General features: G+C 43.8%; 1 pseudogene; it reads left to right on the top strand.

Moving 5' to 3' along the window:
* The first annotated feature begins 14,352 nt into the window (after positions 1–14,352).
* Positions 14,353–25,033, top strand: LOC101656887 (annotated as a pseudogene).
* Positions 25,034–25,268: the final 235 nt, after the last annotated feature.

Raw genomic sequence — 25,268 nt, 5'->3', positions numbered from 1 at the left:
AGTGATAATAATTCATATTTTGCTTTCTAGAACTTAATATATATGTATGTATATATAAAGACATTGTGTTAGGCCGGGTTGACTAGAGAAACAAATTCAGTGACACTCATATATGTGTAAGAAAGAGCTTTATATCAAGAAGTACTTCTATATCAAGCAAACATCCCCGCTCAGTCCAGATCAAGTTCACAAGTCCAATACTAGTCCATAGAGTCCTCTTCAGATCCTCGCAGTCACATTCAACGCTGAAGAATTCAGGAGAATTACAGGCCTGTCTTTATATAGACATACAAGGGTCTGGCGTGTCTCTGTGTGGCTTCTCCACAGGAAGGTAAAGCAGAGGGGGCTAAGGCGTGGGGAGTTTTCTAGGACTTTTATGAGTAGGTTCCCAGGACCTTCTCCTTATGAGAAGGTCACACCTACAAGGAGGGACCATCAGGCTTCGAGCTGATTGACAGGCTAGACTCCACACCCACACTTTTATCTCTTCAAGTTGACACAAAATTAGGTGACATGCATTAAATATTTTAAAGCTCTTTTTCAGGTTTATAGTCGAAGCTGGAATCCCTGCATAATGAAAATGGGAATGCCCCACACTACTAAACTATAGATTGTAGGTTCGAGTTACCCCAAAGGCATCTCAGAAAAAGGGCCTGGTGATAAATTTCAAAAAATCAGTTACTGAAAACCCTGTGGAGCATAATTCAACTCTGACACACAATGGGAGGGCCTGACTTCCTGACAGTATTGGTTTGGTTTATTCTAAGCTAATAAAAGTAAGAAAATAATATGGATGCTTATCTCTCTCTCTCTCTCTCCCTTTTTATGCTTTTCTCTTGAAATATCCAGAACTGAACATCTCATGGCCTCATTGTGCTTCTGAAAGGAAGGAGGTAGCCAACTTTTCATGGCTTTCTTCACCTCCCTCCTCTGCTCAGAAACAGCCTTCTGAGTGGCAGAAATGGCTGGTGCTTGGCTGCTCATTTAAAGGCTGCTGGTTTGAGCCCACCTAGTGATGCCCCAGAAGAAAGGCCTGGGGATCTGCTTCCATAGGGAGTCCATCAAGATGAACGTCTCCATCAAGATTACAGCCAACACAACCCCGGAGGACAGTCTACTCTCACACACAGCCTCGCCATGGGTGAGTGGCAATGGAATGGATCGGTCGCTTGACTTTCTCAGAAACAATGGCTTTGTCTCAAATCTGTGGATCAAAATCATCTAGGGAAGGTCAATAGTAAGCCCACTACCAGATCCAACCAACCAAAATCTCAGGGGTCCGCGTTAGCCTATAGATTTTTCAGGTTTCCCTTACTTAGTACTGGCACCCAAAGTTGAGGACCACATCATGTATTTTTGTATTACCGGCCCTTTTGAGAGCAAAGCTCTGATTCACCTCTCGTCTCTGATAGAGCAGACCGCTTGACCGTTTTGTTTCCTGATGTTTTCCCACTTCCTAAAATAGTGCCTCATCTGTTGCCCTCAAGCGGATCCCAACTCATGTCATGGCCCCACGTGATTCAGAGTAGACCTGTGCTCCCTAGTATTTTCATGGCAGTGACCTTTTGGAAGCCGAGCCTTTTTTTTTTTTTTTGAAGTGCCTCTGGTTTCAGACCTTCAATCTTCAAGGCAGGAACCAACTGCCTAATCGTTTGCACCAATCAGGGACGCCTCAAAGGTACTTTTTACCTTACAAGTGAATATTCCCAGGGAAACGCATGCTCTCACCTCTCGCGTTAGGAGGGAATCACAGATTCCCTTATAAGCCACGAGGATGTTTGATCTTTTATGTTTTCCCACTTCGCCTACTCCATAGCCTAGTGAAGTCTGATTGCTACGCAGGAATTCCTCCATTGGCCTAGACTCAGTGGTCCACACCTCTGGACTCCCACCCCTGGGATGGGCAGGGCTAGGTACGCCTGGAAAGCTGTCTTTGTAACAACACCAGCTTCACCCTTCGGGCCCCCAGGTGTCCCTGCAGCTCGGAAGGGAAACCTGCTGCCCTCAGTCAAGTAGACTCTGACTCATGCTGAGCCTGTCCGGCAGAGTAGAACTGCCGCATAGGTTTCTGACACGAAATCTTGATGAGACCAGACAACTTCATCATTCTCCCTCGAAGGGTCTCCTGGGTTTGAACTACCAGCCTTTCTGTTAGCAGCCAGATGCTTCAACCACAGCACACCAAGTGCTCCTTCAGAAGGGAAGGGGTGCAGAACTCTGCGTGTCTCAGGGTTGCAATGTGAAGAAGCAGTACTTCAAAGATGGAGAAAGGAATAGAGAGAGAAATTATTTAAGCCTCCAAAGCAGCCTAAGTGGCCAGTGCTAGGCGTGGATTACGAGATGCGCCAGCTCTCTGCTCTCTCCGACCCTGTTCTCTGTGTTTCAGCTGGTCTAGTTCCTGCCTCCCACTGGAACCCCCTGCAGAGCATAAAGCACACCTGCCCTCCCCACCCGGTGGTGTACTGATTTTGCCTTCGACTGCTAAGCCCAGGGTCACCAGGTTGAAGCCAGCAGCCTCCTCGAGGGAAAAAGACAGGACTTCCTACTCTCTTAAGGAGTTACATTGTCGGAAACTCGGTTCTACTTTGTGCTACAACAGGGTCACTCTGAGTCGGGGCTGAGTCAACAGCAGTGAGTTTGGTTTCTGGTTACTCAACCTTGGAATCTCAAAACAATGCCTTATGGGGATTGTCCTTCACACACACCTAGTGAGTAAATGAACACATGGATGAAGTGTCATGTAAGACTGTATAATGTGTGAACTTTGACCCAGTCAATTTTTAAATTACAATTACAATTTTAAATTACAATTAAAAAGTAATTTGTAGATTGTTTTCTTGAAAGAATTTGAAGTCAAGTTTTCTTAAATAAATATGGAAAAAGGAAATCTAGTGTCCAGGTTACTCTCATTTGTGCCATGACCTCGGTAATATAATGGGCTGCTAACTACAAAGTCAGCAGTTCGAAACTACCAGCAGCTCCTCGGGAGATAGATGAGGCTTTCTACTCCCATAAAGAGTTACATTCTCAGAAACTCACGGGGAGTTGTACGCTGTGAGTCGGCGTTAACTTGATGGCAGTGAGTTTGGTTTTGGCTTGGTAGTGTAGTAGATTATTCACAGGGCTGCTAACTGAAAGGTCAGCAGTTACATCCTCCCCGCTGCCCAGCAGGAGAAAGATGAGGCTCTCTGCTCCCATAGAGATTTACAGTCTCAGAGACCCACGGGGGCAGTTTTACTCTGTCCTGCAGGATTGCTGTGAGTCAGAATGAACGCAATGGCAGTAGGCATGGTTTTCTGTTTTGTGTTCAGCGGGGGAGTTTTTTGGCAATCTGTTCTGACCGAGAAAATAATTTCTATGTACCAGGATCATTTCATACTTTGTTTTATCTTCACAGCAATCTTGTGAGGTAGTTATTAGGGCTGACTCTGAGTGTTATGAATTGTGACTCCCCAAACTATGTGTTGAATTTCTGGCCCTTGCTCTTACTTGGAAATAGGGTTTTAAAAATTGTGTTACTGGAGATCCCCTTGCAGAGGGGTCTCGGAGAGGAGACGAGCCAGTCAGGGTGCGATGTAGCAATGATGAAAAATACAACTTTCCTCTGGTTCCTAAATGCTTCCTCCCCGCCCCCACTATCATCATCCAAATTCTACCTTGCAAGTATGGCTGGACCAGAGGATGTACACTGGTACAGATAGGAACTGGAAACACAGGGAATCCAGGGCGGATGATCCCTCCAGGACCAGTGGTGTGAGTGGCGATACTGGGAGGGTAGAGGGAGCGTGGGTTGGAAAGAGGGAACCTATTATAAGGAACTATATGTGACCCCCTCCCTGGGGGACGGACAACAGAAAAGTGGGTGAAGGGAGACGTCGGACAGGGCAAGATATGACAAAATAATAATTTATAAATTATCAAGGGCTCATGAGGGAAAGGGGAGTGGGGAGGGAGGGGAAAAATGAGGACCTAATGCCGGGGGCTTAAGTGGAGAGGAAATGTTTTGAGAATGATGAGGGCAATGAATGTACAAATGTGCTTTACACAATTGATGTATGTATGGATGTGATAAGAGTTTTATGAGCCCCTCATAAAACGATTTAAAAAAAATAGCATTTGTAAAACCCAATAAAAATTACATTTTGCTGGAAAAAAAAAAGAAATAGCGGTTCAGCTTCTGCTCCCTTTATCTGCCATGAAAAATAATTGTGTTAATTAGGTCATACTGGAATTAGATGGACCCCAAGCCTAACACTCCTGGGTTGTAAAAAGGTCTACATAGACATGGAGACACACACAGGAGAGGGCGGATTCCAGAAAGAACCCCAAGAATGCCCAGCAGACCCCGGCAACCAGGAGAGAGATTCACAAGGGAAAGCAACACAACTGACAACCTGATCTGGACTCGGCCTCCAGCACTGTGCGAAACAGGTTTCTGTCCTTCCAAAGCCTCCCAGGTGTCGTTCTTCTGTTACAGCAGCACTAGGAAAGAAAGACATTGGCCTAGCCCCAGGGAAACGTGAAAGCAGGGAAGGGAAGGAACTTGTCCAAGGCAGTAGAGACATGACAACAGCAGAATTTGAACCTGAAGCCCATTCTGAGAACCACTTCACTATGAGCATACGGATGGGACATCTGCTTCTAGGAGATTCAGTTAGTCTGCTTAGCTCTTCAGTCTGCCACATAGGGTGTGCACAGAAATCAAGCCACCCCCTTTGTCTCTCCCCTTTCATCTGAATTATCCCACCTAAGAATCTCATTTTCTGTTCCCCATCTGTGAGCTCCGAAGATCAAAAAAATTTACTGGAATGTAAAGAGGATTAATTTGCGAATTGATCTAACGTGTTTGGAGATCTGTGGGCTGTGGTACAGGTTAAATGGTACATATTCTTGTCCTGTAATTCCATAAGCATTTCCACAAAAACCTTTAATAAACAGAGTAGATTCAAATGAGACATAAACTGTGCTACCCAATAAACTCTCAACTAATTGAGATCATATTTTCATTTTAGTAGTTCCACTTGGAGGGTTAAAAAACAAAAAATGGACCTAAACTGTAAAAGCCACAAATATGAAATGTGCATTTCACCTCTTTGTCCCAAATTCATTTATTTCCAAAGTTTTCCAGTTGCAATTAACAAAATTCTGATAGTTGTTTAATGTGGTGTTTGGCTTTGCTTTGTTGAAAATGTGAGGATGGGAAATGGTCTTGTTTATGTTTATAATCTAATATAAACTACAAATTGCTTGTCTTTTTGTTTCTGAAGAACAGAGAAAAGAGCCACACTTTAGAGCGAGGGAGTTTAAATGCTTTGTATATAGTAAAATAACTAACTCCTAACTGGTGGTTTAAAGCAGAAGACAGATTGGAGAGATATCACCCAGTAGTTCAAACAAAAGGAAGATGACATATGAACATTTTCATAACCACCTCTGGAAAGACTTTTATGATTCACTTTGTAGCTTGTTCTTTGCTCTACCAGGGTGGGAGATAGGTGGTTTCCTCTGCCCAACGTATTTCTCCTTTAATACTTTCAACTTAAATCAAAAGCCCACTGTCATCAAGTTGATTCTGACTTAAAGTGACTAAATATTGAGCTTCCAAGGCTATAAATCTGTATAGGGGCAGAGGGCTCATCTTTCTCCCTGGGAGCAGCTGGTGGGTTTGAGTGGCAGAGCCTGCAGTTAGCAGTCAAACCTACCCAACCCTGAAGTTAGCAGTCAAACACCTACCCTACTTCTAGGACTCCTTGCATCCAATAGCCCAAGAATCAAGAAAATATTATTTTTTGTGTGACTCTTCAGGCATCTCATGTGAACTATTATTTTCATACCCCAGTAAAGGAAGGTTTAAATCCTACCTACTATTCTTGTTTCTTTACATGAGAAATGTGGATATTAATAACTGGAACTTTGGGAATTAGATGTCAGATCTGAAGTATTTTGTAGGAACCCAGAGAAATCCATGGGTTTTAAATGGGAATCGCTTCTAAAGTTTCCAAAAGGGTCCAGTTGTCCACCACATTCTGTCTCTCTAATAAACATATCATCTGACATAATTTCACTAAAAATACACCTGATGATATTGCTAATTGCTTTGAGAGCAGGAAATCTGCATTTCCTGAAGTCAGCCATTTGTATTTCTTTTATTCCCCCTCTCATTACCTTTAGATAAATAGGATACTTTGAAAGGAGATGTTTAAGTAATGTAGGATGTTATTATTGGAAGTGTTTGCTCTCTGATATTTCTTTCTCTTCCTTACTATATATCAATTTTATACTCGGAGGTAGTTAATTTCTTAATATGGCCCTTCTAGCCACAGTCCTTCATGTTGTGACGTTCTATAACTGTGTTGTAGAAAACACTCAAGCCAAGCTCACCACCATGGAGGCCATTCTGACTCACAGCCACACCCTATATGACAGGGTAGAACTGCCCTGGTGAGTTTCCAAGAGTGTAACTTTTTGAGCGAGTAGACAGCCCCGTCTTTCTCCTATGGAGCCACCTGGTGGTTTCAAACTGCTGACCTTGTGGTTAGCAACCCAACGCATAACCACTATGCTACCAGGGTGTTAAAAAAAAACAAACAAACCAACTTCCAGGTTCAAGCTGTTCCCTTAATAAGCAAACCACCAGCTGCCTACGTAACAGACAAGCAGGAGGCTACAGACCATGGAACTGGAGGAGACTAGATCCGACCCTCCTAATATGTACAGAAGTGATCAATGTGCCCTTTACTTAACTTTCTGACATCAGAATGCAAACACTCCACCCCCATCAGTGTCCCAAGATGCCATCTTTGTGATCTTCCCTTCCCAATTGAGCATATGCAGATGTCTAGTGCTGTGTTACCTACCAGTGACAGATCATATCCGTTACTGCTCTAAAAGATCTTTAGCCCAGGTCTGGAGTAGCCATGTTGATGTAGTCCCAGTGTGCTCTTTTGTCTGACTAGGCAAGTGAACCCTTCTTTTACTTTTGCTGTTTCGTGTCTCTGTAGGTACACTGAGCAACTTTGGCAAAATTCACTCCCTTGCTTTGTCTGGGTCCTGTATATGGTTTGCTTCTCCTCCCTGTGGTTTTTAAGACTTGAGCAAGCAGCCTATCATCAGACCTGATTCAGTTTCCACAGCCTGGTGAGCCAACCACCCTGATTTGATGTAAATGAGGGAGATTCTCTGAATGGACAGTTGAACTTTGGATTCCGGATTGCTAGCCTCCACAACCACATGAGCCTCATCGGCCACAGTCCATGAGTTCTGTGGGACATTGCAGTGAATTCTGGAACCCAAGGACATGAAGGAATAAGGAATATACTGAAGGGAAGACAGGTGGTTGATATCAGAAATGATTGAATGATACAGCAGTTCTGAAAAGCTGGGCATTGGAGACATTTAATCTTTAATCTTCACCCTTCTGGGATCAAAATTATACTAATATTTCTAAAAGAAATTATTTTTGCAACCACACACAAGATAGCACTGAATGAGAGAGGAGGAAATGTGTGTTGAAACTAAGGGTAGAATAGCTATATTTCTAAAAACAATAATAATACAGGTTTTTGGAAGAACAACTTTTAAAGTAGTTCAGTATATAGTGACATCCAATTAAGCCATTCAAAATCTTACCAAAAGATACCTGCTTCTAAGATTTGGTTGTATTTCCTCCAGGGATTTTGCTAGTGTACACATGTACAAACACTCTAGCCTGGATTAGTATATATAGACTAGGCCATTCAGGGCAACCTCACCAAGGAAGCTGGCTCTGCTTGCCCATACCAGGGACATCTCCTCTTCAGCTCTCTGAAAGCTCCAAGAATCCAGATGCAGTTAGGAATTTGATTTCCATCTGAGCTGCAATAGTTAGCCCACATGTTTTTGCAGATATTTTGCAGATACTCTGAAACTGGTAACAGTGCAGGATTGAACTCTTTGCAATTGAAGCTAGTCAGTACTCAATTTATGTAATACAGATGGTTTGTTATACCACAGAACATCTTTTGCAAAATGTTCTAGAATGAGTCTTAAGTTCCTTGAGGCGACTGTGAACATGGAAGCTAAATCTTCTCTTTCAGTTAAGGCACATTCACAGTCCTCAGAATGTGTTTAGTCATTCATTCAACAGATATTGAGCAAATATTTCTTTTTGCCAATCCTTCTGCCTTAGCCTGCTCAACAACGTTTGATAAGTCAAATGACAGACAAGCCCATGGTGATGCTGGAGGCTATCTTATTCGCCTGATCCACTGCCATCAAGTTGATTCCAACTCATAGCGACCCAAAGGACAGCATAGAATTGTTCGTTAGGGTTTCCCAGATTGTAAATTTAAACGGAGGCAGACAGCCTCATCTTTGTCCCATGGGGGAGTTGCTGAGTTTGAACCATCTCCCTTGTGGTTTGCAGCCTTACACATAACCTACAATGTATCAGGGCTCCTTCATCTCATTAAGGAGGACTGTAATGTATAAACATGGCTTCAGAAATTCCAGATGCCATTGTTAGCAGAAATTCTCACCTCTAATACGTTTTAACAGTATTTCAAAAAGTGAAAGACAAAGTCCCAGCTTTATGATCACAGGATGTCACTCGAAGGTATGTGTTATGGAACCATTCGTGGAGTTTCGGGTGGTTAAAATCACCCATGGTGTGAGTATAGGGTTCCATACAGCACAACACTGTCTTGCCTCAAAGTTGATCCAGCAAATACTAGGTGGACTCTTGGGAAATGACTCCAGAAAATGAAGCCATCTAAACCTGTGTCAACTTGGCTGTACCTGTGGGAAGATCAGAGGGAGTCCAACATCTCAATCAGGTCCCAGCCTGATGACTTCTCCTGGGTGGTAGGGCCTGTTTGTCATCTATAGGAGATACTGGGGAGAACTGGCTCTCTCTCATCCTCGTCTTATGGCCTGGATCCTGTGTCTGGCTTCTGGGTCTTGAGCTCATGGTCATGATGTGGTCTGCCAATACTTTAGAACCATCTGGAGCCTACCATTTTCCATGCCCTAGATTCATTTGGCTCTGTCACACCAGCCTTTGGTCTTCCCATCTCCTCCTTCATTTTCCTGGTTCATCAGTTAGTAGCTGCATGAATCAGGTAGGCTCCAGCTAGTATCTGACCCAGGAACTGGAGTTAGACTGGATTTTCCTGCTCTGTGGCAGTGTGGGCTGCCTTTTTTGATATACACTTCTCTCTTTTTACACATATATAAGTATCCTGGTGTTGCTTCATTAGAAAACCCAGCCTACTATAGCAACTTTGCTCCTTGAATTGTGCCAGCATTGGAAAATTGTTCCCACTAAGTCCTGCAGTTGGATGAATGATGCTCAATAAAAACAAAAAGTTATTCTTCATTTCCAGATTCATCAAGTTTCTAAAATCTGAAACTCCTTTTTACAGATGATTGCCCGGGTAAGGAGAAGTTTAGCCAATCTCAGTCAATTTGTAACATCCTCCCAGGAGTCGTTGCCACATTTGGAGACCTGACACTCCTGGCTGAGAAATCCAGCATGCATGAGTTTGGGCATCCTATGGATTTCAGAGGCATAATGATTAATGCTGAATTAAGCTAAGTGTTAGAAGACACTGCAGTTTCATGATTAAGTTAGGCCTTTGCCTTTGTGCACTCACAAGCTGGCATGTGCTTGGGAATGTTTCTGCTTCCAAACTCTCAGCATCTGCATTTTTCAGATGTTTGACCTTGATCTTGTGACCTTGCCTCTAGAACTCTGAGAGTGCTGGGAACACTCAAAGCTGAGTGATGGGAGAAAGAGAGAGAGAGAGAGAGAGAGAAAGAGCAACTCCTTTTTCATTTTCATTTTTTTTTTCACTTAAATCTTGGGTTCCCTGTTGACACTAGACTGAACTTCCCCTTCAATTATGAGTTTTTAAAAAGCTTACCATATCTGTTTGACTTTACTTTTCCAATGGATGCCACCGAAGCCTGAAACTATTAAAGCTATGCAATCCACTTGCTGGGGCAAGCTGGCATTTCCTGATACCACATGCCAGATAGCATAGGCCCTGCTTGTGGTCAGTGCTTTTTAAGCTTTTTGATGGCTCTTCACAGTAAAAAATGCATTTTGTATCACTATCATGCACCTATGTGCACACACACACACAGAGTAATGGATATGATTGAAGCAAAAGTTCTGTGAAACAATACATATTCTTACAGTGTCTGAAAGGAGCCCTGCTGACACTAGAGTTAAAGTGCTCAGCTGCTCACTGAAAGGTCAGTGGTTCAAACCCACCAACGACCATGCAGGGGAAAAGACCATCTGCTCCCATTAAGATTAAAGTCTAGGAAGGCCTAAGGGACAGTTCTACTTGGTCCTACGGGGGTGCCATGAGTTGGACTTGACATGATGGCACACAACAACAACGATGTATGCTATATTATGCTGGGCCAAATTCACTCTGCTCCCTCTGTGCCTTTATAAAGCCTGAGCTCAGAATGGCTTTACATCCCTGCCCGCCACCCCCCCAACCCAGTGGTTGAGAAACAAGTAAAAATGAGAATGGCATGTCTTTTGAGATATTTTTGTACTACATTGTGTGCTGCTTTAAAACTACCTAGTGCTCGTTAGATGAGCCTTGTGGCATTTGTTAGCTCATTTAATCATTGTGATAATTTATCTTTGTCTTAATCAACGCGTGACTATAATACCAATGCCAACTAACTTTTTGAGGGAGTGCTCATTATGCTGGTACATTGATAAATGCTTTATAGGATACACTGATTTAATCCTCTCTATTCTGCCAGTATTAGTGCCCCCATTTTACAGATGAGAAAGCAAAGGCTTGGCAAGGTTATATAACTTACTCAGGGTCACACAGCTAGGAAGAGACCACTGGGCTTTAATTCTAGGTGGCTTTTGTTTGTTTGCTTGCTTTATGATCTACTCTTTGGCTTTGGTAGCTTCTTGCCTACAGCCACACAGTTAACATATACTCCTTGCATTTTGTAGAATGAATAAATACATGTATGAATGAATGAAGGATCTTGTGATGGATCGATGGTTGGTCTTCCCTGGATCCTCTGCGATTATGGGAGCCTAGACCAATTAGGTGACTGCTCTGTGCCTGACAAGGCAAGCAAACAAGCAAGCAATGAAGTTAAGTCTCACTTGCTGAGTGCTTACCATGTGCCAAACACTGCACTATGTGCTACCAATAGTTTTTCACATTTGATCCTCACAATGGCATGGTGAAGTAGATTCTGTCCCTAATTTACAGATAAAGAGACTGGCAATCAAAGAGATTAAGTACATGGCCTGAGATGGCACAACCATTCAGCCCTGTGTGACAGAGACGAACACTATGCCCTGAACCACTGTGCTAGGTGATGTCATTGATTAATTTAGAACATCACAGTAACAGTATATATCCCAGGGCTTTATAGGCAGAAGAAACAATGTAGCAGAGCCTTCATTTATAACTGTAATCCCTCAAATGGCATATTGCCCCCCCCCATTCAAATTCAAGGTGGAAGAAGTCGAAGAGGCATAGAGACATTTGACATGAGAATTAAATATATATATTTTTATGTGGTTTTTGCAAATTTTCTTTAAATCAAAAACTATTCTAAAACAAAAAACTGATTAAAGACATACACCCTTTGAAGCACATGGAAAGATGTTCAGCATAATTTGGCAGGAAAATGCAAATCAAAACCACAATGAGATACCATTGCACCCCGGGTGGGATGGTTACAATAAGAAAGTCACAAATCAGTATAAGCGTTGTGTAGAAGCCCCATCCATTGCTGTTAGCAATGGGGAAAGGTGTAGCCACTATGGAAAATAGTTTGATGTTTCCTCAATAAATTAGACGTGGAATCACCATCTATGTTGAGTTGAGTTTTCCAGGGAAACATATCCAATGATATTCATTTGTCTATAAGAAAACTATATCGAGAGATTTTTATATCAAGGAAGTGGCCCAACCCAGTCCAACTTAAATCCCTGGGTCAGCTGCTAACTGGAAGCCCCTCCAACCTCTCACAGCTGCCAGTTGATGAAGCAGGAAGGTGAGGCAGGAAGTCGGGGGTTCAGAGTCACATGAACTGAAAGGTCAGTTGGAACATGGTAGGAGGCACACAGCAACCTAGGGTCCCTTGGGTCACCAGACACAGCATCCAGGTAAGCTGGAAGAGCAAATGAGTCAAGATAGAGAGGTCAGTTCTCCACAATATCTTTTATAAATAGGCCAGCTCCCAAGGAGGCATTAGGCCCTGCCCTGATTGAGAGGTTGAACTCCATCCATATCTTCCCACAGGTATACCAGGTTAACAAACAACCTAAGGGTCACAGCATCATGGAAAAAAACATCAGATTCACTGCCATTGAGTTAATTTCGACTCCTTGTGGCCCGACTGGACTGAGTAGAACTGCCCCTGTGGATTTCTAAGGCTGTAAATTTTTACAGGGGGCAAAAGCCTCATCTTTCTCCTTTGGAGTAACTAATGGGTATTGCTGATATTGTGATCATTGCTGATATTGTGGCTAGTAGCTGAACACAGGACCCACTACACCAACAAGGCTCTTTTAGAATCGCCATAGGACCCAACAATTTTACTTCTAGGTATGTACTCAAAGTAATTTAAAGCAGCCATATAAGCAACGAAGAGCCCTGTAAGTGGCAGAGTAGGTCATACTTTGGGCTGCTAACCGCAAGGTCAGCAGTTTGAAACCACCAGCCACTCCTTAGGAGAAAGTTGAGGCTTTCTGCTCCGGTATAAAGTGTTGGAAACCCAAGACTGTCTTGGAAAGGAAGGCAGTTCTATTCTGTCCGATAGGGTCATTATGAGGCAAAATGGACTTGCGGGCCGAGTTGGGTTTGGTTTTTGGTATATAAGCAATTCTGTTTTAGATCACAAAGTAAAAGTAAATAATTATAAGAAGTATATAGTTTTTAAAATGCTATGGAAAATCCTCTCTGAGGTGCATAGCTACCTGTATCTTTTGAAATTATGTGGGAGGAGTATGATTATCTTTTACTGCATTAAAATCACCCCTTACATTTAGCAGGTTAAACACATTTATCACCCCCATGGTTTCTATATATCAGGAATCTAGGCACAAATTAACTGGGGCCTCTTCACAGGCTGCAATGAAGTTGTCATCCAGGGCTAGGATTTCATTAGAAGGTTAAATTGGGGAAGGATCTGTGTCCAAGCTCATGTGGTTGCTGGCAGCATTCAGTTCTTTGACTGAGGTCCTCAGTTCGGAGCTGGCTGTAGACTGGAGGTCACACACTTCCTTGAGATGTGGACCTCTTCAACACACAAATCAAGTGGACAATAAAGTCCTCTAGCAAGAAGGAAGTCACGATCTTATGTAGCTTAAATACAGGGTGACATTCCATCATCTTTTCCATATTCCATTGGCTGGATATAAATCACAGATCGTATCCAGACTAAAAGGAGAGTCAAGAGTCAGGTGGGAGTATCTTAGGGTCTTCTTGCTGCAAGGAAGGAACAGTGAGGGCAGCCTGAAATAGAGTAAGGACTTCACCGAGTTAGGAAAGTCTCACAAGCCATATTAACTTTGAAAGATGTGGTGACTATTGGGCAGAAGTGAGGGGAAATGGTTTATTGACCACATTTTGCACCTCAAAGTAGAAAACTCTACCTGATTGCTGAGAAACCTGAAATCAGCCTCATTAAAACTATATGCTGAGGATTGTGATCATTATGCACCATTAAATCCAGTCCAAATCCTAGCAATCCAATAGGGCAGAGTAGAGGGGCCAGATAACGTTTCCAAGGCTGTGGTTCTTTTTTTTGGTCTTTCTTTCTGTTTTTCTTTTTGCATGTGCAAGTACAATTTTATTGAAAAAAATTTTAAACAGTTCTATTGGCACATAATTTACATAACATACTTTTCAATAGTTCAATCATATCCAGGAGAATTTTATAGTCATCACCATATCAATTTTAGAACATTTCTTCCCCCCATGGTTAAATCTCCTTTAAAATGAGTTGTACAATCACAGTCAGTTCTAGTACCCCCTTCCTGCTCTTGTATTCATTTTCCACTCCCCAAATCTCTCTTCCCTCCCTATCACCCATCACTCCCCACCCCTGAATCCTTATCAACTCCTGTATCAGTTATTATCACTATGCATCCACTCCTCCTGTGGGTCACAACAGAAACAATTAAAACCAAATTCGAAATAAGGTTTTAATTTAATAAGGTAAGGATATACTGTATACCGAGTATACCATATATACTTGAGTATAAGCCGACCCGAATATCAGCCAAGGCACCTAATTTTACCACAAAAACTGCATTTAAAATGTGCTGAAAAACTCGGGTTATACACGAGTATATACGGTAATAATAGTATGAAGACCATCATATGCATAATAAGTAAGAAAGAAAAGACCCTCATCAGCATTCTAAATGCCAGGGAAGAAATTTCTGTCATGGAACAAGTAAGAGTGACTTGCTCGCAGAACCAACTCAGGTCAGGTGTATAGGGAAGTCATCTGGCCAGGTGCAGAGTAAGATTCAGCATATTCAAGATTACAGTGCTTTCTACCTGACAGCAAGACGGAGACTCTTGTCTGTGGCTAGATCAGATCTTCCAGGTGCTCATTCTGACCAGATCCTCTGCAGATGGGTTTGGGGCTCCCACTGTCTTCCATAGCATTCTACAAATTGGATGCTCATAATTTAGCTCTGATACTTTCCCTTCACCGTATTAGAATTTTTAATTGTTATCTTAGATCACACACACGGGTGTGCTTCTAACAAGTGGACTTAGTTGACTCCTTGCTTAGTTGGCTGCTTGTTTAAATACAAGCCTTTAAGACCCCAAACACTATTGTAATTGATAGCTGGGCACCATCTACTTTCTTCACCACACTTTACAGTAGCACCCTTATCTTCAGTGATCCTTTCATGAAGGTGAGTATAGAGCGGGGAAGGTTGTGGTCTTTATGGAAACAGAATGCCAACTGTTTCCTGTGAAGATGATGGTGGGTTTGAAGTGCTGACCCTTTCATTAGCAGCTGAGCATTTAACCATCATACTTCCTGGGTTTCATGACTCTGGGGATATATAATAGTGGGAAAGGCAAGGCCCATGTAAAAGCTAATACTCTATTTGTTGTTGAGAATGCTATTGTGGTTTGGGTAAAAGTTTACAAGGCAGCTTCTCATTCAGCAATTTAGACAAATGTTGTTTTGTGATGTCAATTGCCATCCCCCCCATAGAGCAGTACTCCTCCCACTTGGTGGTTCCAAGGAGCCCAGTCACCCTGGTGTTATCCTTCTTGTTAAAGCCTGAGCTTTAGTGATCTCTGACAGTGACCCTGCTCCAGGTTTGATGGTATCTACGGGCAATAGTCTAATGATCCCATTACTATCTATCTCGTCCAATCTTTTTATGATTTTTGGATCTTTTCCCTACATTTTCCTCCTACTCTCTCCAGGATTTTCTATTGTGATCCCAAGCAGAGTGGTCAGTAGGGGTAGTGAGGCATGGCCCAGTGCTTCTGGTTTCAGGCTAGTAGCAGCAGTGGTGCATGTGGTCCATTAGTCCTTTGGACTAATCATTCCTTAGTCACTGATCTTCTTTATTTTTTTGCCCCAGATGGGAAGAGACCAATTATCTTAGATGGTCACTCTATACAAATAAAATCTTGTACACAAGCATTTCTAACAGATTAATGGGAACTGTCAAAAAATGGAAACCATCCAAGTGTCCATCAACTGATGAATGGTAAATGAAATGTGGTATGTCCATACATTGGAATATTATTCAGCTATTAAAGGGATGGAGTACTGATAGGTGTTACAATGTGACAATCCTTGAAAACATTATGCTAAGTGGAGACACAAAAGTAAAGGCCACAGGCAGTAAAATGCCATTTGAATGAAATATCTAGACTAGGCAAAGTCATAGAAACAGTAAGCAGGTTAATGATTGCCACAGGCTGGAGGGAAGAGATGAGAGGAACAGATGAAAGGAAATTGGATTTCCTTTTGGGAAGACTAAATTATGCTGGTATTAGATGGTGATGGTGATGGTAGGTACTAAACACCATTGAATTTACCCATTGTATGATTAAGATGTTAAATGTTACACTCTGTGGATTTTACCTCAATTAAAAAACCATTCTGGCACCATTAATCATGATATCGTAAAATAATTTAAAATGCGAGGACCTAATGATGGCGGCTTAAGTGGAGAGGAAATGTTTTGAGAATGATGAGGGCAATGAATGTACAAATGCGCTTTACACAATTGATGTGTGTATGGATTGTGATAAGAGTTGTATGAGCCCCTAATAAAATTATTTAAAAAAATAATTTAAAATGCATGGAGGCATATGCTATAACTTACAAAAGAAAAAAATTAAATGCTAGTGTTTAATAAAGCATTTTCATTTCGAACACAGGCTTTTGTAAACTGGTGGCCTTACAGCCGAGGCCCTAAGCTGTCACAGAGGAGCCCTGGTGGGTTGTCGTTCCGTATTAATCAGCTGATCACAAGGTCAACAGTTTGAACCCACAGGATGCTCCAAGAGAGAACGACTTGGTTTTCTGTTTCCATAAAGATGTACAGCCTTGGATTCCCTCGGTAGCCGTTCTACTCTTCCTATAGGGTTGCTCTAAGTCAGAATTGATTTGATGGCAGTGAATTTTTATGCTTACACCTTCTAGCTCACATGCATGTTATAACTTGTCTGAGACTCACTGTTCTCAAACATAAAATGCTCACGGAGGAGAGAGGGTGTAGGATTGGGACCCCACCAGAAGCGTGCTTAGGGGCCTCCTGCACCCACACAGAAGAAGCATGCTGCGGTGGTGGTGGGGCGGGCCGGGCTGGACCGGTACCCCTCAGGAGCGTGCTTGGGGAGATCATGGCAGCCACCCCAGAAGAATGTTCTGAGGGGTGCAGGACGGGACCCAAAAAAAAGCGTGTTTAAGGGGGCTCCCAGTACCCCTCCAGAAGCATGCTCCCTGTGGGGGTGGGGTAGGGATCCGGACCCCATTAGAACCATGCTTTAGGGACCTCTCAGCACCCTCCCAGAAGCATGCTCTTGCGGGGAAGGACCGGGCTTCCTCCAGAAGCATGCTTCGGGGGCTCCCAGAACACCCCAGAAGCATGCTCCAGAGGTAGGGATGATGGCGGGGTGGGGGTGGGGGGGCAGGACCGGGACCAGGACTCCGCCCGAAGTGTGTTTCACTGGGGCTCCCAGCACAACCCCAGAAGCATACTCTGGGGAGGGGTGTGGGACCCAGACCCCGCAAGAAGCATGATGAGGGAGGCTCTCAGCGCCCAACCAAGCCTGCTGGGGGGCTCGCCAGGAGGCCCCCGGAGACATGCTTGGAGTGCTTCCTGGCACCCCACCAGAAGCACGCTTGGAGAGAGGGGTCCGGAATCGGGACTCTGCCTAAAGCGTGCTTTAGGGGGCCCCAGGCACCCACCAGAAGCATGCGCTGGGGAAGGGGGTGGGGGGCTGGACCCTGACCCCATCTGAAGCGTGCTTTGTGGGGTGCCCCGGCACTCCCACAGGGAAACCTGCTCTGGGGGGTGTGCGGGCTCCACACCTGTCAGAAGTTTGCTTAGCGGAGCCTCCAGGCACTTTTCAGAAACACGCTTGGTGGACCGGGCCCCTCCAGAAGCGTGCTCGGGGAGGGTCTCCCGGCAACCGCCCCTTAGCAGGCTCTAGGTGGGGGTGAGGGGTGGGGAGCAGGACCTGGAGGGGCACCAAGCCAGGATTGTGCTTTGGAGGGCTCCTGGCACCCCCACGGAAGCAGGCATGCACTGCGAGGTGGGTGGGGGCCCAACAATCCTCAGAAAGAGTGCTTAGGGACCGTCTCAGCACCCCCCCAAAGCCTGCTCTGGGGATGTAATGCAGGGCCGGAACCCCGCCTGAAGCATGCTTTGAGGGGAGGGGGCTCCCGGCACCACCACAGGAGCACGCTCTGGGAGGTGGCATGTGGCACTGGGACCCCCCATAGTGCACTTCTTGGGGACTCACAGCACCCACACTGAAGCTGCTCTGAGCCTAGTTGGACCCCGGGACCCCGCCCGAAGTGTGCTTCTGGGGTCCTCCCGGCATCCTCACCCAAGCAGGTTCGCTGGGAGGGTCGCAGGGTCGGGGCCAGGTTCCGGACAGAAGCGTGCTTCTTGGGGGCTCTTGGCCTCCACCACCAAAGCCTGCTATGCGAGGGGCGGCATGCGGGAGCCAGAACCAACGCCTCGGAAGCTCCTTTCTGGGGCTTTCCTGGCACCAGCACAGAAGCTGTTGTGCGAGGAGGGTCGGGACCCCGGCTCCTGCCTGAAGAACGCTTCAGAAAGGCTCCTGCACCCCCATAGAAACATGTTCTGGGGGTGAAGGGTGGGACCCGGATCGGTTCCCCACCAGAATAGTTCTTTAGGGGGCACCCAAAACCCTCACAGAAGCATGTTCTGTTAGGGGGAGGGAGTGTAGAATGGAACTCTGCCAGCGTGTGCTTGAGGCACCCCTGGAAGCTTTCTCTGAGTGGGGTTCTGGACGAGGACCAGCCAGAAGTATGCTTTGCGGACGATGTTTGGGGAGACTCCTCCCAAAAGCATGCTATAGTCGGGGGATGTGGGACTGGGACCACAAAAGAGGCATGCTTCAGCGAGGGGAGCGGGGGAGAGGGTATCCCAGCGCCACCGGAAGCATGCTATGGGTGGGGGGATCTTGATTGGGACCCCATCAGAAGCCTGCTTCAGGGAAATCCCCCCCCAAGAAGTATGCTCTCTTATGGGGGTGCTTGGCACCCGCTGAAGAGTGCGAGGTAGCACCCTGACCCTGCCAGAAGCGTGCTGTGCTTCCATGGACTTACCTGCAAGCGCACAAAAGCATTGTCTGGGATTCGGTGGGGGTGTTGGGACCGGATCCTCGCCAGAAGCTTGCTTTGGGGCCTTCCAGCACCCCCACAGAAGCATTAGATGGGAGGAGTGCAGATTGGGACCCACCAGAGGTGTGCTTCATGGGGCTCTAGAAACTCCCCTCCCAGAAACCTGCTATTGGGAAAGGGGTAGTGATGGGATGCAGGGCACAAATGGCACACATGACATGGGACACAATACACGCATGGCACACAGAAGGCACATGACATAAGACATGACACCCAGGACACACATGATACAAGTGACACAGGACACAGATGACACACAGGACAGGACACAGAAGACACATAGAAACAATGGCAATGGCACATGACACTGGACACATGATACAAATGACACATATGACAGTACACATGACATATTATAGGGCACGTGGCATAATGACACCCAGAAGACACATGACAGCCAGGACACAAATGATAAACATGAAAAACGGATCAGCCAGGACACATGGGAAAGGTGACACGGGACACATGACACAGATGATACACTTGACACAGGACATAAGGCACAGAGGACACATAGAGACATGACACAAACGACACACATGACAGGACACATAAAAGAGATGACATGTGTGACATTCTTATGGCACACATGACACTGGACACAATACAGAAGACACAGATAACACAGAACATGTGCCACAGACTACACACATGGTGCAGGACATATAACATGGGACACATGGTACAAATGACACGACACTCACAACAGAGGACACTTGACACACATAACAGGAAACATGACAGAAATAACACATCATGTAATTCATATGGCATGCAGGGCACATTTCACACATAACGCAGGACACCCATGATACCCAGGACACAACACACAGGACACATGATACAAATGTCACACATGACAGGGGACACACAACACCTTGACACAGGACACACATGGAATATATTATAAATGTGACACAGGAAGCAGTAGTATCTGTTTCATCTGTGTCCTGTATCCTGGGTGTCCTGTGTGCTCTCTCATGCGTGTCATTTGTATCATGTGCCTGCTTGTCATGTGTGGTGTGTCCTGTCATGTGTTTCCGGTTTCCAGTGTCATGTGTTTCCACTGTCCTGTGTGTCATGTTCATCCTGTGTGTTCTTTGTTTTGTGTGTCGTGTTTATCATGTGTGTCTTGGATGTCATGTGTGTCCTGGGTACCATATTCTATGTCCTGTGTCGTGTGTGCTGTTTGAATTTTGTCTCATCTGTGCAGCATGTCATCATGTGTGTCATTTGATTCATGTGTCCAGTCCAATGTGTGTCCTGTGTTCTGTTTGTCCTTTTTCATATGCATGATCTGTTTTTCATGTGTATTCTATCTGTGTGTCACATTTGAAGTCTGTCCTGTGTGTCCTGTGTATAATGTATCCTGTATTTTGTGGGTCTGTATGAGCTATGTCCTCTGTGTCATGTTTTCCTGTGTGTCCTTTGTTTGACCTGAGTGTCCTGGGTGTCATAGTTATCATTTGTGTCCTAGGTGTCATGTGTGTTCTGCTAGATGTGCCATATGCTGTGTTCCTTGTCATGTGCACATTGTGTGTAATATGTTGTGCCACGTGTGCCATACGTGTCTTGTGTCCATGTGTCATGTCAATTGTGTCCATGTGTCATATGTATAATTTAGGTCATGTGTGTCATGTGCCCCATGTGTCCTTCATATATTTGTTCTATATCCCCTATGTGCTGTGTCTTGGTTGTCCTGTGTGTTGTGTTTAACATATGTGTCCTGTGTATCCATGTATTGTGTGTCCTGTGCATCCTGTGTGTCATATGTATCATCTATGTCATGTGTCCTATATTTTGTGTGGCATGTATGAAGCCTGTCCATGTGTCCTGTGTAATATGTGTTGTTTGTATCATGTGTCCTGTGTCCTGTTGCCCTCTGCATCACGTGTCATGTGTGTCTTTTGTATTATGTATACAGTATCATGGGTGTTGTATGCTGTTTGTCATATGTGTGTGTTCATTGTCCTGTGTGCCATGGGTGTAATATGTTTTGTGTCATGCATGCCATATGTACCTTGTGTGCCATGTGTATAATGTGTCTTGTGTCATAAGTCAATTGTGTCCACGTGTCCTGTGTCATGTGTGTCATGTGTATCATTTGTACCATGTGCCCTATGTCATGTGTATCATTTGTGTCATGTGCCCTATGCCCTATGTGTCCATGTGATCTGTGGCCTGGATGTTATGTGTGTCCTGGGTGTCATATGCCATGTACCTTGCCCTTGTACCATGTGTGCCCTGAGGGATATATGTCCTATGTCATGTGTCTTAGAAGAGGGGTTAGAATCGCATTCACTGGCACATGAACTCAATCCTCTAATTGGGTCTTAGAATAGATATGAGAATCGTAATGGCCTGCACATGAATAGTATCCTCCAAATAGGGGTTAGAATAGAAATCGCTTTCACAATAACAGGCTCTTGCAAATAGGTGTTAGAATAGGTGGAGAATTTTAATCTCCAGCACATGAACAGAATCCTCCTGTTTTGTGTGTTAGAAGAGGTGTTAGAATCGTAATCGCCCACACATGAACAGATTTTCCAAATAGGTATCATAATTGGGGTAGAATTGTAATAGCCTACACACAAGATAAATCTCCAAATAGGTATTAGACTAGGTTTAGAATAGGAGTTAGAATCATAATCACCTACACAGGAACCATGTCTTCTAAACAGGTCTTAGAATAGGTATGAGAATGGCAATCGCCTTCTTGCCTTCACAGGGCACGAATCCTTCCAATAGGTGTTAGAATAGGGGCTAGAATTGTAATCTCCTGCACGGGAACAGCATTTCCAAATAGGTGTTAGAATCGTATTATCTCAGACATGAACTGAATCCTCTAAATAGGTCTTTAGGCGAGGTGTGCCACTTGTAATAGCCTGTACATGAACAGCATCCCTCAAATGTGTTAGAATAGGGTTCAGAATCGTAATCTCCCACATGCGAACACATTCTTCAAAGGGGCGTTAAATAGGTGGTAGAATGGTAATCTCCTGCACATCAACAGAATCCTCCTATTATGTTAGAATAGGTATTAGAATAATAACCATCTACTCATGAACAGAATTTCTAAATAGAAGTTAGGATGGCAGTTAGAATTGTAATAGCTCACCACAGAAAGAATCTCCAAATAGATGTTAGAAGAGGGTTTGGAATAGTAATATCCTACACAATAATCATATCCTCTAACTAAGACAGAATAAATATTAGAATTGCAACCACCTTAACAGGACCCGAAGCCGTCAAATAGTTGTTGAAATGGTGGCTAGTATCGTAAAATCCCACATACAGACAGAATCCTCCAGTAGGTGTTAGAATCCACACTGTAGACTTCACTGTAACAGAATCCTCCAAATTGGCATTAGAATAGGTGGTCAAATTGTAATCTGCACATGAACAGAATCCTCCTAGTATGTGTTAGAATAGGTGTTAGAATTGTAATCAACTACATGCGAACAGAATTTCAAAGTAGGAGTAAATTGTAATCTCCTTCACTTGAACAGAATCCCCCAAATAGGTCTTTGAATAGGGGTTAGAAATATAGTACATATATTCATCGAAACATGAACCTCTATTGGTGGTAACTAGGTGTAAAATTGTAAACGCCTACACATGAACAGAATCCTGAAAATAGTTGTTAGAATATGAGTTAGAATCGAAAACACCTTCACAATAACAGAGCCTTGCAAATAGGTGTTAAAATAGGTGGTAGAATTTTAATTTCTGGCACATGCACAGAATCCTCCTGCTATCATCCTTTTATGTCTTAGAATAGGTATTAGATTCATAATTACCCACACGTGAACAGATTTTCCACATAGATATCAGACTTGGGGTAGAATTGTAATAGCCTACACACAGAAAGACTCTCCAAGTAGGTGTTAGAATAGGGTTTAGAATCGGTGTTAGAACAGGGGTTAGAATCGTAATTGCCTACACAGGAATCGTATCTCCCAAATAGGTCTTAGAATAGGTAGGAGAATCACAATCACCTCCACAGGACACGAGTCCTTTAAATAGGTGTTAGGGGCTCGAATTGTAATCACCTGCACAGGAACAGAATTTCTAAATAGGTGTTAGAATCGTACCATCTCAGACATGAACTAAATCTTCTAAATAGGTCTTTAGGAGAGGGATAAGACTCATAATTGAATCCCCTACACTTCAACGCTTTCTTCCAAAAGGGCATTAAATATAGGTGGTAGAATTGTAATTTCCTGAATATCAACAGAATCCTCTTAATGTGTGTTAGAATTGGGATTAGAATAAGAAGTGGGGTTGGATGTATAATAGTCTATGCATAGAAAGAATCTCCAAATTGACATTAGAATAAGGCTTAGAATAGTTGTATAGCCAACACAACAACTGTATGCTCTGAATACGTAGAATCGCAATTGCCTTCACAGGGCTCGGAACCTTCAAATAGTTGTTAGGATGGTGGTTAGTATTGTAATATCCCACACATGAACAGAATCCTCCAATAGGTTTTAGAATTGAAATTTCTTTCACCGTAACAGAATTCTGCAAATAGGTGTTAGGATAGGTGATAGAACTGTAATTTCAGGCACATGAACAGAATCCTCCTATTATGTGTTAGAAGAGGTGTTAGAATTGTAATCGCCCACATGTGAACAGATTTTTCCAAATAGGTATCAGAATTGGGGTAGATTATCATAGGCTACACAGAGAAAGAATCTCCAAATAGGTGTTGGAATCATCATCATTTATAGGGGAAAACTAGGGATGTTTATGTTTATTTCTGGGCTGTTCTGCAACAGGATAAAAGAAGTGAATGGGCTATTAAAACTGAACCCAGGTTACTATTGAATTAAATGCAGCAATTACGTAATGTAGCACTTTCCCAGAGTCCTGTCAAGGTCACTTCAAACGGACCCACAGGAGGAGGGGACCGTATCACTGCAGTCCTCAAGGAACAGCCCAAGAGCTACCAGGTCTGGCGACATTGGTGAGTGCTGTGGAATGGCTGAAAGATCCGTCTCAGGAACTTGCGCTTACTGCTGATATTCCTAATCAGGATGCAAATTTAAAGGAAAAGGAGATGAGGCAAATATCAGAAGAAACAAAGTGGGCAACATTATAAGAGAGCCAACAAAAAATAAAAAAGATAATAACACAATACTATGAAGGATTGCACTTCAACCAACTTGAAAACCTAGAAGAAATGGGCAAATTCGAAAACTCATGGACACCTAACACAAACAGAGGCAGAAAACCTCCACAAGGGGCCTTTGCCATCACCTCTGCTGGAGTCGGATGAGATGGTGGCTACTACCAGAGAGGTAAGGGAGGCTGTGCAGGGGATGAACCTGGCTTGGCCACTGCCACAGCTGCACTATCACCTCCACAACTGCAGTAACAGGAGGAGCAGCAGGGAGAAGAGATGACTGCCAATGCTGGAGAAGTGATGGACGACAGGTTTCTGAGTGTGAACGCGCCCATCTATGTCCTTTACAGAGACAGAGCAGAGTGGGCTATGTCAGCTCCAGTGCCACAGAATGTGGCCCCAATCCTGTGGTCCAGAAATAATTAGATGAGGTTAGCAGAATGGCTGAAAAATTAATCTCAGGAACTTGAGTTGACTGCTGATATTCTTAATCTGGATGCAAAGAATTATCACACCTGGCAGCTTGACAATGAGTTATTCAGGAATTTAAGCTTTGAGATGATAGACTGCAATAAGTAGACCAACTTCTCAAAAAGATGTGAGAAATTAACCCTGTCTGGAACCAAAGTGTAATTTCTAACACTACTGATTCAGTGATCCTGTTGTGTTGGAGAAAAGCCCAGGATACTCTGGAAGTGATCAAACTAATTCCCTATAATGAAACTATTTGAAAGGGATTTTGTAGGACGGTGGCATTTCCCAATATCCCAATCTGATGAATCAATTACTTGATTTAAAACCAGGTCACGGTTCTCCCTACCTAATTGTCTTTCTTGTGGATATCTATGAAGACTTGCTAGAAAACCAATGTAACAGCAAAGAGGGCATTCTTATTAAAGCATTAGAGCTGTATGAAATCCTAAAGGAAAGGACACTATAAGAAAGGAATATGGGAAATATATCAGAAGATCCTTTCAAAGCAAGCAGTGAGTGAGTGGTCAGCCAATGAACAACAATAACACCATCCTGAAGAACTTGATGGATGCCTTGATGTTTTTTAATTGACTCCAATGAGGAGTAAGAAACTAGAGTAACCATTCCCTTTGCTTGTGTTGGGAACAGAAAAGTGAAATGTTATTTATTCCCTTTACACGGTAAAATGTGCCCTGCACAAGCACACTGCTTTTTAACAAGAACTAAACACAATGCTCCTTGAGTGCTGCTG

The sequence above is a fragment of the Echinops telfairi genome, unplaced genomic scaffold (genome assembly GCF_000313985.2).
Source record: "Echinops telfairi isolate 266 unplaced genomic scaffold, ASM31398v2 ScPeMD7_31;HRSCAF=116, whole genome shotgun sequence".
Classification (NCBI taxonomy): Eukaryota; Metazoa; Chordata; class Mammalia; order Afrosoricida; family Tenrecidae; genus Echinops; species Echinops telfairi.
The sequence above is the reverse complement of the archived record's forward strand: the minus strand, read 5'-3'. Positions and strand labels throughout refer to the sequence as shown.